The following is a 12,209-nucleotide window of genomic DNA, read 5'->3' on the forward strand; positions in this document are numbered from 1 at the left end:
ATATCCAAAGTATGTAAAACGATATGGTAGTTATATAATCTGTTGTCAATTTGAGACTTACAAGTGAGGAGGTGGAGTTTAGCCTGTCAGTCTGGTCGCAGATTGATGACCTCATTTGGAGGACCTAAGGAGATCAATAGCATGCTGGAGACAGGATACAGACTCACTGCTTGTGAGACATTCCTGCAGACAAGACACACAAAGCTACACTAGAGTCCTGGATCTAACGCAGGCATGTGGAGACCCCTGACAGCGCTGAGATGCTTATACTGCCACTGGATCCACAAGACTTTCTGCCCCCTGGTCTGTGATCTTCCCACATTCGGCATCACTACATGAATCAGGAGGGAAATTTATAGCTTGGTATCAGACATATGGATTAATGTCAGGCTTACAGACTTGATATGGACTGGACTGGCATATTTTTCAATATTATATTGCTCTTGTACATGAAACTCCTTTTTTATTAATCATTTTATTGGGGCTCTTACAATTCTTATCACAATCCATACATGCATCCATTGTGTCAAGAGCATATGTACATTTGTTGTCATCACCATTCTCAAAACATTTGCCTTCTAATTGAGCCCTTAATATCTGCTGCTCCTTTCCTTCTCCCTCCACATTCCCCCATACTTCATGAACCCTTAATCATTCATAAATTATTATTATTTTGTCACATATTACACTGTCCAATGTCTCCACCCACCTTCTTCTCTGCTGTCCTTCGCCCAGGGAGGAGGCTATATGTAGATGCTTGTAATCAGTTCCCCCTTTCTACCCCACATTCCCTCCAACCTCAAGGCATCACCACTCTCACCACTGGTCCTGAAGGAGTTATCTGTCCTGGATTCCCTGTGTTTCCAGTTGCTCTCTGTACTAGTGTACACCCTCTGGTCTAGCCAGATTTGTAAGGTAGAATTGGGATCATGATAGTGGGTGGTGGTGGTGGTGGTGGTGGAGGCATTTAAGAACTAGAGGAAAGTTATATGTTTCATCATTGCAACCCTGCATCCTGACTGGCTAATCTCCTTCAGTAAGGGGTGTCCCGTTGACTACCAATAGGCTTTGAGTCTCCACTCTGCACTCACCCACATTTTCAATGATATGCATTTTTGTTCCTTGATGCTTGATACCTGATCCCTTCGACAGCTCATGGTCACACAGGCTTGTGTGCTTCCTCCATATGGGTTTTGTTGCTTCTGAACTAGATGGCCACTTATTTATCTTTGAGCTTCTAAGACGCCAGACGCTATATCTTTTGATAGCTGGGCGCCATCAGTTTTCTTCACCACATTTGCTTATGCATACGTTTGTCTTCAGTGATCATATCAGAGAGGTGGGCACCCACGGATATGATTTTTAGTTCTTTGATGTCTGATAACTGGTCCCTTCTACACCTCGTGGTCAGCCAAGCTGGTGTGCTTCTTCCATGTGGGTTTTGATACTTCGCAGCTAGATGGCTGCTTGTTTATATTCAAGCCTTTAAGACCCCAGATGCTATATCTTTTGATAGCAGGGCGGCACCGTGAGCTTTCTTCACCACATTTGATTATGCACACATTTTTCTTCAGCAATCACATCGGGAAGGTGTGCATCCTGGAATGCCAATTTAATAGAACAAAGTGTTCTTGCATTGAGTAAGTGCTTGAGTGGAGGCCCAATGTCAATCTGCTGCCTTAATACTAAACCTATAAATATATGTACATACATCTTTTCCCTACACTCATATACATATAGTTACATATGCACATTCCAATCTTTAGACCTCTATAAATACCCTTTGTCATCTAGTTCTTTCCTCTATTTCCTTTTACCTTCCTCTTGTCCCACTATCATGCTTAGCCTTCATTTGGGTTTTAGTAATTTTTCTTGGTTACCTTGCCCTTGCTGAATCCCTACCAGGCCACTCACTTATTGCTCCCCTGTCCCTGGGTTGGTCACCACTACCTCCTTGCCCCCCTCCTCCCCCTCTCCTGTGTCTCCCCGGAACCATTGGTCCCATTGTTTTCTCCTCCAGATTATTCATCCAGTCTATCTTATCTAGATAGACCTGTAGAGATAATAATGTGCACCAAAAATCAAGTCATAGCAAGATAGGCGATGAGTAAGAACACAGTCATGACATCAAAAAAGGAAACCAATTACCCATAGAAGAATAAATTAACTAAAAGAAAAAAAAAGTTTAAAGAAAGAAAAACCTGTAAATAGATCAATGTCTGATTTTTGATCTCTAGGCGTGTCCTTCAGTCAGGTCAGATGGGGTACCATGCTTTGGCCCCAGAGTACTCCCTTGGGGGCTCCGTGCTCTGCTCCCACAGCTGCTCTGCCGCACGCTTTTAGGGTTTGCCTCGGTGCGTCAGGGTCAGTCTGGGCCAGTCCCAGCCCTGAGTCTCCATTGTTGTTCCAGTATTGTGCCGCTTAGGGCGCTGGGCCATCAAGGGATGATGTGTCTCATAGTGGGATCAGCCATATTGTCCACTCTGTCCATTGGCTGTTCAGAGTGGGGATATTGTTCTCCAGGCCTGATGGGCCAGGACGTGCTCCACTCTCTCTTCCTCCACCTTCATTTGCTCCCATTTGCTCTGATCAGACATGACCCTCTCCCCTAGCTGCAGCTTCAGTGCCGTCCTCTCAAGTAAATTCTTCTGGGGGGAGGGGCAATTGTCCACGTAGCTGGTATGGGGGCCGAGCCCTCAGGCCCCTCCACTGGCTGTCCACTCTTTGCCCGGCACACTGCCTTCATCTGGCACTGGCTTTATATCTGGTCCCTCTTTCCCTGTGGAGACACAAATAATACCCTCCCCTTGAGTGGGTTAGTACCCTATTTCCCCCTCACACATCTTTTTTTTCTTTCCCCTTTCCTCCCTCCACCCCCATTTTAGTTGGCTACCATATGTACCCCTGGATTTGGTCTGGCCCCTGCCATATTACCCCTCGAATGTTTGTATACAGTAACTTTTTCCCTGTGCCCCTTTTGCACTTACCTTTCTGTTCTCTCTTTTTTACACACACACACACACACACACACACACACACACACACACACACATAAACTTACCTCAGCAGACTCATGTTATATTTGTCCTTTTGTGCTTGGCTTACTTCACTTAGCATAATTTCCTCCAGTTCTTCCCATGTGTCGATATGCTTCATGTGTTCATCACTGCTTTATAATGATGCATAGTGCTCCATTGTATGTATGTACCACAGTTTTTTAATCCATTGTCTGTTGATGGGAATTTGGGTTGTTTCCAACTCCTTGCGATTGTGAACTGTGCCACAAAGAACATTGGAGCACAGATGCCTGGCCGTGGTTTGTTTCTTGCCTCTTCTGGGTATATGCCCATTAGAGGGATTGCTGGGTCGCATGGTAACTCAATTTCCATCAGTTTGAGAAATCGCCAAATTGATTTCCATAGTGGCTGTACATACCTACAGGTCTACCAGCAGTGGATGAGAGTTACCATTTCACCACAGCCCATCTTTGAAAGTCTTAGGTGGTATCTCATAGTTGTTTTGATTTGCATTTCTCTTATGGAAAATGATCGGGAACATTTTCTCATATGGTTATTGGCCATTCAGATTTTAGACTTTGTGAAACTTCTGCTGAGGTCCTTTGCCCACCTCCTCAGTGAGCAATTAGTTTTTCTCTTATTGTAAACTTGCAAAGTATTGTAGATTTTAGTAATAAGGCCTTTGTCTGATGTGTCATTGCCAAAGATGTTTGCCCAGTCAGTCGACTCTCTTATTACTCTCTTGGTGAATTCTTTCGATGTACACAGGTGTCTTATCTTCAGTATATCCCACTTGTCTATTTGTGATTTCTCTGTATTTGTATCCTTCCCTATTTCTGATAGTCTATGTATTCCTTGTGCCAAGGTTCTCAGGTTTGTCCTAATTCTCTCATTGATTGCCTAATTGTTTGGGGTTTTATCTCAAGGTCTGTGATCCACCTTGAGTTTATTCTTGTGCATGGAGTGAGGTAAGGGTCTTGCTTCATTTTTCTGCAGGCAGATATACAATTTTTCCAGCACCATTTATTAAAGATGGCATCTGCTTCCCATTTAATGTTTTTTTGGGCCCTTGTCAAAGTTCCATTGCCTGTATACTGATGTTTTTATTTCTGGATCTTCAGTTCTTTTCCATTGATTTGAATATCTGTCATTATGCCAGTACCACACTGTTTTGACTACTTTGGTGGTATAGTACATGCTAAAATCAGGTAGAGTAAGCTCTCCCACTTTGTCCTTCTTGAGGAATTCTCTGCTAATTCTGGGCTTCTTCCCTCTCCATATGAAGGTGGTAATCTGCTTTGACAATTCTTTGAAGAAGGATGGTGGTGTTTGTATCAGGATAGCATTGAACTTATATAGTGCCTTGGGTAGAACTGACATCTTTACTATATTCAGTCTGCCAATCCATGAGCATGGGATATTCTTCCATTTGTTGAGGTTACTCTTGATTCCTTGAAGTAGTGTTTTATAATTTTCCTCATACAAATTTTTTGTTTTTTTAGTCAGGTATATCCCTAGAAATTTCCATTTGCGCTTGGCAATTGTAAAGGAGACTACCTTTTTAACCATCTCATCTGTGGTCTTGTCTGATGTGTCGAGCAGTTCAATAGATTTCTGTTTGTTGATTTTGTATCCTGCCACTCTGCCATATTCCTCTATTGCTTCCAACACTCCGCTTGTTGAGTTTAAGAGATCTTCAATTTATAGAATCATATCATCTGAGAATAATGATAATTTTGCCTCTCCCTTCCGCAGCTGAATACTTTTAATATCTTTCCTTTGTCGTATGTTGTTAGCTAGGACCTCCAACACGATGTTAAATAGGAGTGGGGACAAGGGGAATCCTTGTCTGGTCCCCTTTTTCAGTGGAATTGTTTTCATCTTTTCTCTGTTAACTACCACATTAGCTGTTGGTTTTTCATATATGGCTTGTATAATATTGAGGAATTTTCCTTCTGTTCCTATCTTCTTAAGTGTCTTAAACAGGAATGCATGTTGGATGTTGTCGAATGCTTTTTCAGTGTCTATTGATATTATCATGTGGTTCTTATCAATTTTCCTGCCAATGCAGTGAATAATGCTGATGGTTTTTCGTATATTGAACTATCCCTGAATGCCTGGTTTGAATCCAACTTGGTCGTGGTGAATTATTTTATTAATATACTTTTGTAGTCTATTGGCCAGTAGTTTGTTAAGGATTTTTGCATCAATGTTCATTAGGCATATTGGTCTATAGTTCTTAATACTGTGGCATCTTTGCTCACTTTAGGTATCAAAGTTATGCTAGCTTCATAGAAAGAGTTTGGGAGTTTTCTGTCTTTTTCTATATTTTGGAAGAGTTTGTATAGGATTGGTGTCAGGTCTTCCCTGAATGCTTGGTAGAATTCTCCTGTGAATCCATCTGACCATGGGGATTGTTTTGTTGGTAATCCCTTGATTACCTTTTCTATTTCTTCCTTTGCTATGGGTCTGTTGAGGTTGTTGACATCCATCTGAGATAGTCTAGGCAGGGATTGTATTTCAAAATATTTGTCCATGTCTTCCAAATTGTTGAATTAATTAGAATATAGACCTTCATAGTACTGTGCAACTATATTTTTTACTTCATTAGGATCCATTGTAATGTCCCCTGTTTCATCCCTCATCTGTGAAAATGTTGTTTCTTCCTTTATTTCTATGGTTAGGTTTGCTAGAGGTCTATCAATTCTGTAAATTCTTTCAAAGAACCAACTTTTAGCGACATTAATTTTTCCCATAGTTTTCCTGTTTTCCTTCTCCTCTATCTCTGCTTTGATTTTTATTATATCTATCCTCTTGCAATTAGTAGGATTGTTCTGTTGACTCTGTTCTAATTGGTGTAAATTTTGTGTCAGCATATCATCCACAAGTCCCTTCTTTTTTAATGTGTGCGTTTATTGCTATCAGCCTTCCTCTGATAAATTCCTTTGCTGTATCCCACAGTTTTGGTATGTCATATTTTTGTTCTCATTGGTTTCTAGAAACTTCCTAATTTCATCTCCGATCTGGGTCCATACCCACTCCTTTTTCAGTCGGAATTGTTCATCCTCCAAATGTTTGCCCTTGTTTTTACTTCACTGTCTGTTAATTTCCAGCTTTATGGTGCAATGATCAGAGAGAGATGTCTGTATAACTTCTATGTGCTTGAATTTACTCAAGTTTGACTTGTGTCCCAGCATGTGATCTATTTTTGATATGTGCCATATGAGTTTGGAAAAAAAATGTGAATTTTTTGCATGTGGGTGGAAAGCTCTGAAAATATGTCAAGTCAAGTCGTCCAATTGTGCTATTCAGATCTGTAGCCTCCTTCTTGAATTTCTTTCCAAATAATCTGTCTTTATCAGAGAGTGGTGTATTATAGTCACCAACTATAATTGTTGAACCTTGATCTCTTTTTTCATCTTTTGGAGTGTTTCGTTTATGAATTTCACAGGTCTCTCATTAGTTGCATATATGTTTATTAAGTTCACTGGTTCTTGGTTTATTGTTCCCTTGAGCATTATATCATGCCCCTCCTTGTCTCTTGTTATGGTCTGTATCTTGAGATCAATTTGGTCAGATATTATGATCACTACCTCTGCTTTTTTTATATTACCATTTGCTTGGTATATTTTCCTCCAGCCTTTAATTCTCAACCTGTTTTTGTCTGTAAGCTTGGGCTGAGTCTCCTAGGGGTATAACATCGTTGTGTTATGTTACCTGAGCCATTCTTTTTGCCTCTGCCTTTTATTGCCTGAGTTCAGGCCATTGATATTCAGTGTTATTATATCTATCTGTGGGCTCTGTGATGTCATATTGTACCTTTTGTGATGGATATTTTCCTATCTACCTATCTTATCCTCTTGTTTTGAGTGAGTAGTTTATGTTTGCCTTCTTTCCACTATTGAGCTGATGCTATTCTGGGGGCTGTTTCCTCTTTGACGCCCGATGGCTGGAGTTGTTCTATGTGAAGATCTCTTATTTGCCCTCGATGAGTGTTGATCTTCTGTCCATACTGGATCGGCAAGGATCTTTTAGGGATGGGTTTCTTTTTATGTATTCCTTGAGGTTGTTTCTCTCTGGGAAGACTCTTACTTTTCCATCTATCTGAATATATAATTTGGCTGGGTAAAGTCTTCTTGGGTTTGCGTTGTTTTCCTTCAATTTTTGGAATATGTTATTCCATTCCCTTCTCTTCCTCATCGTTTCCACTGATAGATCTGAACATACTCTTATTGGCATACCTTTATATGTGACTATTTGCGTTTCCCTTTTCCTCATAATTGGATAGTTTGACAATTATGTGTCTTGGTGACTTCTTCTTGGGATTCAGTCTGGCTGTTGTTCTTTCAACCTCTTGTATGGTTGCTTGATTTTCATTTATTAAGCTGGGGAAGTTTTCCTCTAAGAATTCTCTTGCTATTATCACTGTTGACTTCTTTGTTGTGTCTTGTTCCAGTAGTCCAATTATTCTAATATTGTTTCTTTTCATAACATCTGACATGGCTCTCAAGTTTCCTCAGCTTCCTTGATTGTCTTATTTGACTTGACTGTTTTTCCCGTTTGATGAGGTCTGCTTGGTTGTCCTCTAAGTCACTGGTGCAATTCTCTGCCTCCTCAAGCCTATTCACAACGTCTAGCAATTTGTCACTGGATTTTGTTCTTTCATCCATTGACTGTTGTATTTCCCTTTGGGGCATTGTCTTTATTTAATCTTTTTTCCTGTATTGCTTCCCTCATATCCTTTATGACTTTAAGCAGCATTTTGAAAGTTTCTTTTTTGGCATTTCAGTATCTGCTTCTTCTATGTACATCATTAGGTTCATGACTTCTTTGGTCATTGTTTTCTGTTTTTCCTGATTTTTCGTCGAAGCTGTTAGAACTGTCTGCTGTTTACATGTTGTTTTAGAGGATCCTGTAGCCATCTTCCTAAGTTAAAAATCTCTGGGCTCTCTTGGGGGATTTGTATGAGTACTTCTATGAAATACCTGCTGGTAACTGTTCTGAGGGGTTAGGATATTGCTGTATCTTCCTGTGGTTTCACTCTTATCCTAGCCACCCACAATTCCGTTACTTGGAATTTGCATTGGATATTCCTCTCATGTGACACTGGTTGGGTTGCTTTGGGTCCACGATGATGTCACTTCCATGGCCTATCTCTAAGTAGGCTTCACAGTTCTTGGTGCACCTCAGCTGTCCTATGGTGTTTTTCTCTGCAACTGTAGTGCTGAGGAGGGCGTGCGGGTATACCCTCTTTGGTGTAGAACTCTGTAGCTGGCAGGGGAATTACTGTAGCAAAGAGATCGCCTTGGAGGTTGGGTTGATGTTCCCGCAGTAGCGTGGAGCCCCACAAGTGGTAGTCAGGCGTTTTCCCCAGTCACTTGTAGGGTCTCAGGATTTAAGCTGGGAATGCCCCGCTTTTTGTAGAGGAGAACTCCCTGCTGCTTGGTCTGTGGGAGAGGACCAGCATGGATTCCCCAGCTTCTTCCAAAGCCAATAAATGCAGGGTGGGAGCTCCCCAATTTGTGCCTTCCAAGTTGCCCTAGGCAGAGGGGAGTGGCCTGGAGGCTGCTAGTAATTATAGTGAAAGGAGTTGATTATAGTAATTATAGTGAAAGGAGAAGAAATAGAAAGAGGAAGACACAGACTGGGGTTATAATGCCAAGCTAACTGACAGCCACTCACCCATGCACAACTAAAATGCACAGAGTAAACAAAGGTGAAAACAGTAAAAAGAAAAAGAAAGGAAGAAAACAACTAAAAAGGAGAACTAAATCTGTTGAGGCTGTGGTAGGAAATAGAGATGAGCTTAAAGGAGAGGAGAAAAGAAGAAAACGTGTAAGAAGAGTGCAATGAAAGAAAAAAAGAAGAGAAAAGGAAGGAGGAGGAGAGAGAATTTTTAAAATAATTAAAGAAATAGCTGACCCTGTGCTGTGTGTAGCACTGACTAATCCTGTGTGCAGCACTGTCTTAAGGGTCAGGCTGCCTACTGGGAGGACAGGGTTGCCCTGGGTAATAGCAGTGGCATGTGCAAGAAATGAGAGGAAGCAGAGAGAATCATACAACCAGAGAGCAAGGCAAGAGGAGAGAAAGAAAAAGAGAATAAAGAGAAAGAAGGAAGTAAACCCAACTGTGTTCACTAAGATTGGCTGTGAAGATAAAGAGGGAGGAGAGAAAGAAGGAGAAAATAACAAATAAAGAGATAGATGATCCCTGGTTGCTTGGATGTGGGGCCAGAGGCGTTTAGACCCTGGCCCCAAATTGCAGGTTGGTGTGCCTTTTAATGCCAGTACCCAGTGGTGCTAGGCAGAATTGCCCTAGTTGATGAGATCGCCTTAGAGGTCTGGCGGACGTTTCCTCAGCAGCACAGCACAGTGTAGGTGTTTGTCCCAGCTGCCTTGTGTGGTGTACAGCACTCCCACGGAGGGCAGGCTAGAGTTCCTCCTGCTATTTAGGTTGATTTGCCCTAAGCGGAGGTTAGTGACATGGAAGCCAGTAGTGGCATCTTATAGGAGAGAGTGGGAGAGAAGAGGAAAAGAGGGAAAGGGGGGGGGGGAGGGATTAAGAAGAAAGAGAGAAAATAAAACCCCAACACAAACCTGAGCTCATTTAAACTGGGTGCGGTGAGAAAGTTAGAAGGGCTAGTGAATATAGCGAGAAGAAATAGAGTAGTGGAAAGGAAATAACTGAGCTTTGATCACCTGTCTGTGAGGCTGGAGGTATTCCAACTCTTCCTCAAGATAGCAGGGTGGTCCTGTTTGATAGGGTTCCACAGATGCTGTGTGCAATTACTTCAAAAGCAAGATCACGCCCATGACCAGTGGTCACTTGGGTACTGGAGTTCACTGGTGTACCTGCCTTGTGCTGTATATAGCATGGCAGTAGGGGCTGGGATGGGGGGAGGGGGGTCACTGGGGTGTTCCCTCAGCCCCATCTAGGGCCCCAGGACAGGCAGGGCTCCCTAGCTATGTGTAGAATCACTGAGAGGGAAGCTCGGCTTGTTGTCCTATCTAGTCTACTGGTGTATATTACATTTGCTAGAATAAACTCAAATGAAAATGTCTCTCACAGTCACTGGGCTGCAGCTCCTTGGTGTTTAAAGCTGACACTTGCTACAGCAGATCTTTGTTATGCTAAAAGCCACCAGGCCCTGTAGCTGAGTTCTGGCATTCCTTTGCTAGGTTTCTTCTTATGCTGATTTATGTTAAGGGCCTCCACCTATGTGCTCCTTGGAGCTGAGCAACCAGACTTGGGTTTGAGTTTTAAACCAATAATATATATTTCACCCTTTTTTTTATTATTATGCTTGTGATATGCTCTGATTTGGGGCTGTCAGGCTGACCCCCAAAGGGAGAGATCCAGCTTATCAGGGGTGTTGTTTCCCTCTCCGCCAATTGGAACTAAATTTTCTCCCTGGGCTCCAGACTTTTGGCCTATTTTTTCCACACAGCGCGATCTTCCTTTCTACTCTAAATTATGGCTACCCGCCACCACTCCCCTGGGCACGAGCTCAAGGCAGCCAACTGCTTAGAGAGATCTGGAGTGGGGTTCTGTGCTGTCTCTCTCTCCGGGCTAAATTCCAACCTCGGTCCTTGGCTCCACACGAGAAAGAATTCACGCTGGAGCTGGGCTCATGATCCAAGTGAATTTAATGAAAATTCAAAGAAGCATCAGGTTTTACCTGGAACCCATAGGATTCCTTTGACCTTGCGGCCTGGCAGAGACTGCTCAGGGTCACGCAAAGATCTCTCTCCCAAGTTTCCTCCCACGAAGATTACCAGACAAGACAAGACAAGTCCCTCTCCCTCTCAGTTCCTGCCTTTTCAAGGATTCCCGAGGGAGGCGTGGTGAATGACCCCAGGTCAATCCCATTGGCTGAATTGCTGTCACCTGGCCCAGGTGGGCTGCTCCAGGTGTAACGCCCATCCGTGCCCACCGGCGGGAAAATCCAGCTTTGTCCTATACTGGCTATCCTGGGCCTGCGTCAATGGTCTTCCCAATCCCTAGGCTAAGCTACCTAACAGTTCCCCTCATGTCTGGGACTCTGTCCCCTCTTGGGTGTCTGCCTGCAGAAATCGCTGCTCCCAGCAAGGGCACAGCCGGCGCCTGCTGCCTCGCCAAAGTTAGAGCACTTTAAAGTGCTCTTGGTTTGCTTTGTGAGTGGAAATCCCACACAAAAAGGGGCTCAGGAGAAACCCTAGTACCCCAGTTCTAATTTCAGTACTCCACCTCCCCATTTCCTTCACCTTACCTCCCAATTTTCTGGTCTGGCAGGAGGAGCTCTGGATGGATGAGTCCTATCTCGTCGCCATTTTCTCCCCTCCTCTGAAACTCCTTCTTATACACATATGAGTGTCAATGAATTTATTTCTCTAGTCTACCCAGACTAACACAGACAAAGTTTTGTCATCCTGGCTTCTAAGGAGCACTCTGGGCTTTCTTTCTTCAAAGGACAGGTCTTTTGTCCTTAGGAGTCCATGGTATTTTCAATATTCTTCTCCATAACCACAATTCAAATCGATTCTCCTTATTCAGTGTCCAACTTTCACAGGCATATATAAAATTCAGACTATCATGGAATGGGTCAGCAAACTTAATCCTTAAAGTAACAACCTTGCTCTTCAGTACTCTAAAAATGTCTTGTGCAGCAGATTTACTTAATGCAATACATCTTTTGATCTCTTGACTGCTGCTTCCATGAGCAGTGATTGTGGATCCAAGCAAGAATAAATTCTTGACAACTTCAACCTTTCTCTATTAATCATGATGTTTCTTATTGATCTTTGTCTTCTTTATATTGAATTGCAAATCATACAGAATGCTGCAATCCTTGATCTTCATCATCAAGTGCTTCAATTCCTCTTAACTTTCAGTAAGCAAGGTTGTGCTGTCTGCATATTACAGGTTGATAATAAGTCTACGTGAAATCTTAATGCTACAGTCTTGTTCATATAAGCCAGCTTCTCTGATTATCTGATCAACATACAGATTGAATTAGTGTGGTGTTAGGATGCAACCTTGACACAGATCTTTCCTGATTTTAAATCATGTGCCATTCCCTTGTTCTGTTTGTACAACTGCCTCTTGACCCATGTGAAAGTTCCTCATGAAGTGTTCTGGAATTCCCATTCTTCTCAAGGTTATCCAGAGTTTATTATGATCAACCCTGTGATAGGTAGGTTAATTGTGCCAACC

Source organism: Tenrec ecaudatus, chromosome 2 (assembly GCF_050624435.1).
Source record: "Tenrec ecaudatus isolate mTenEca1 chromosome 2, mTenEca1.hap1, whole genome shotgun sequence".
Lineage (NCBI taxonomy): Eukaryota > Metazoa > Chordata > Mammalia > Afrosoricida > Tenrecidae > Tenrec > Tenrec ecaudatus.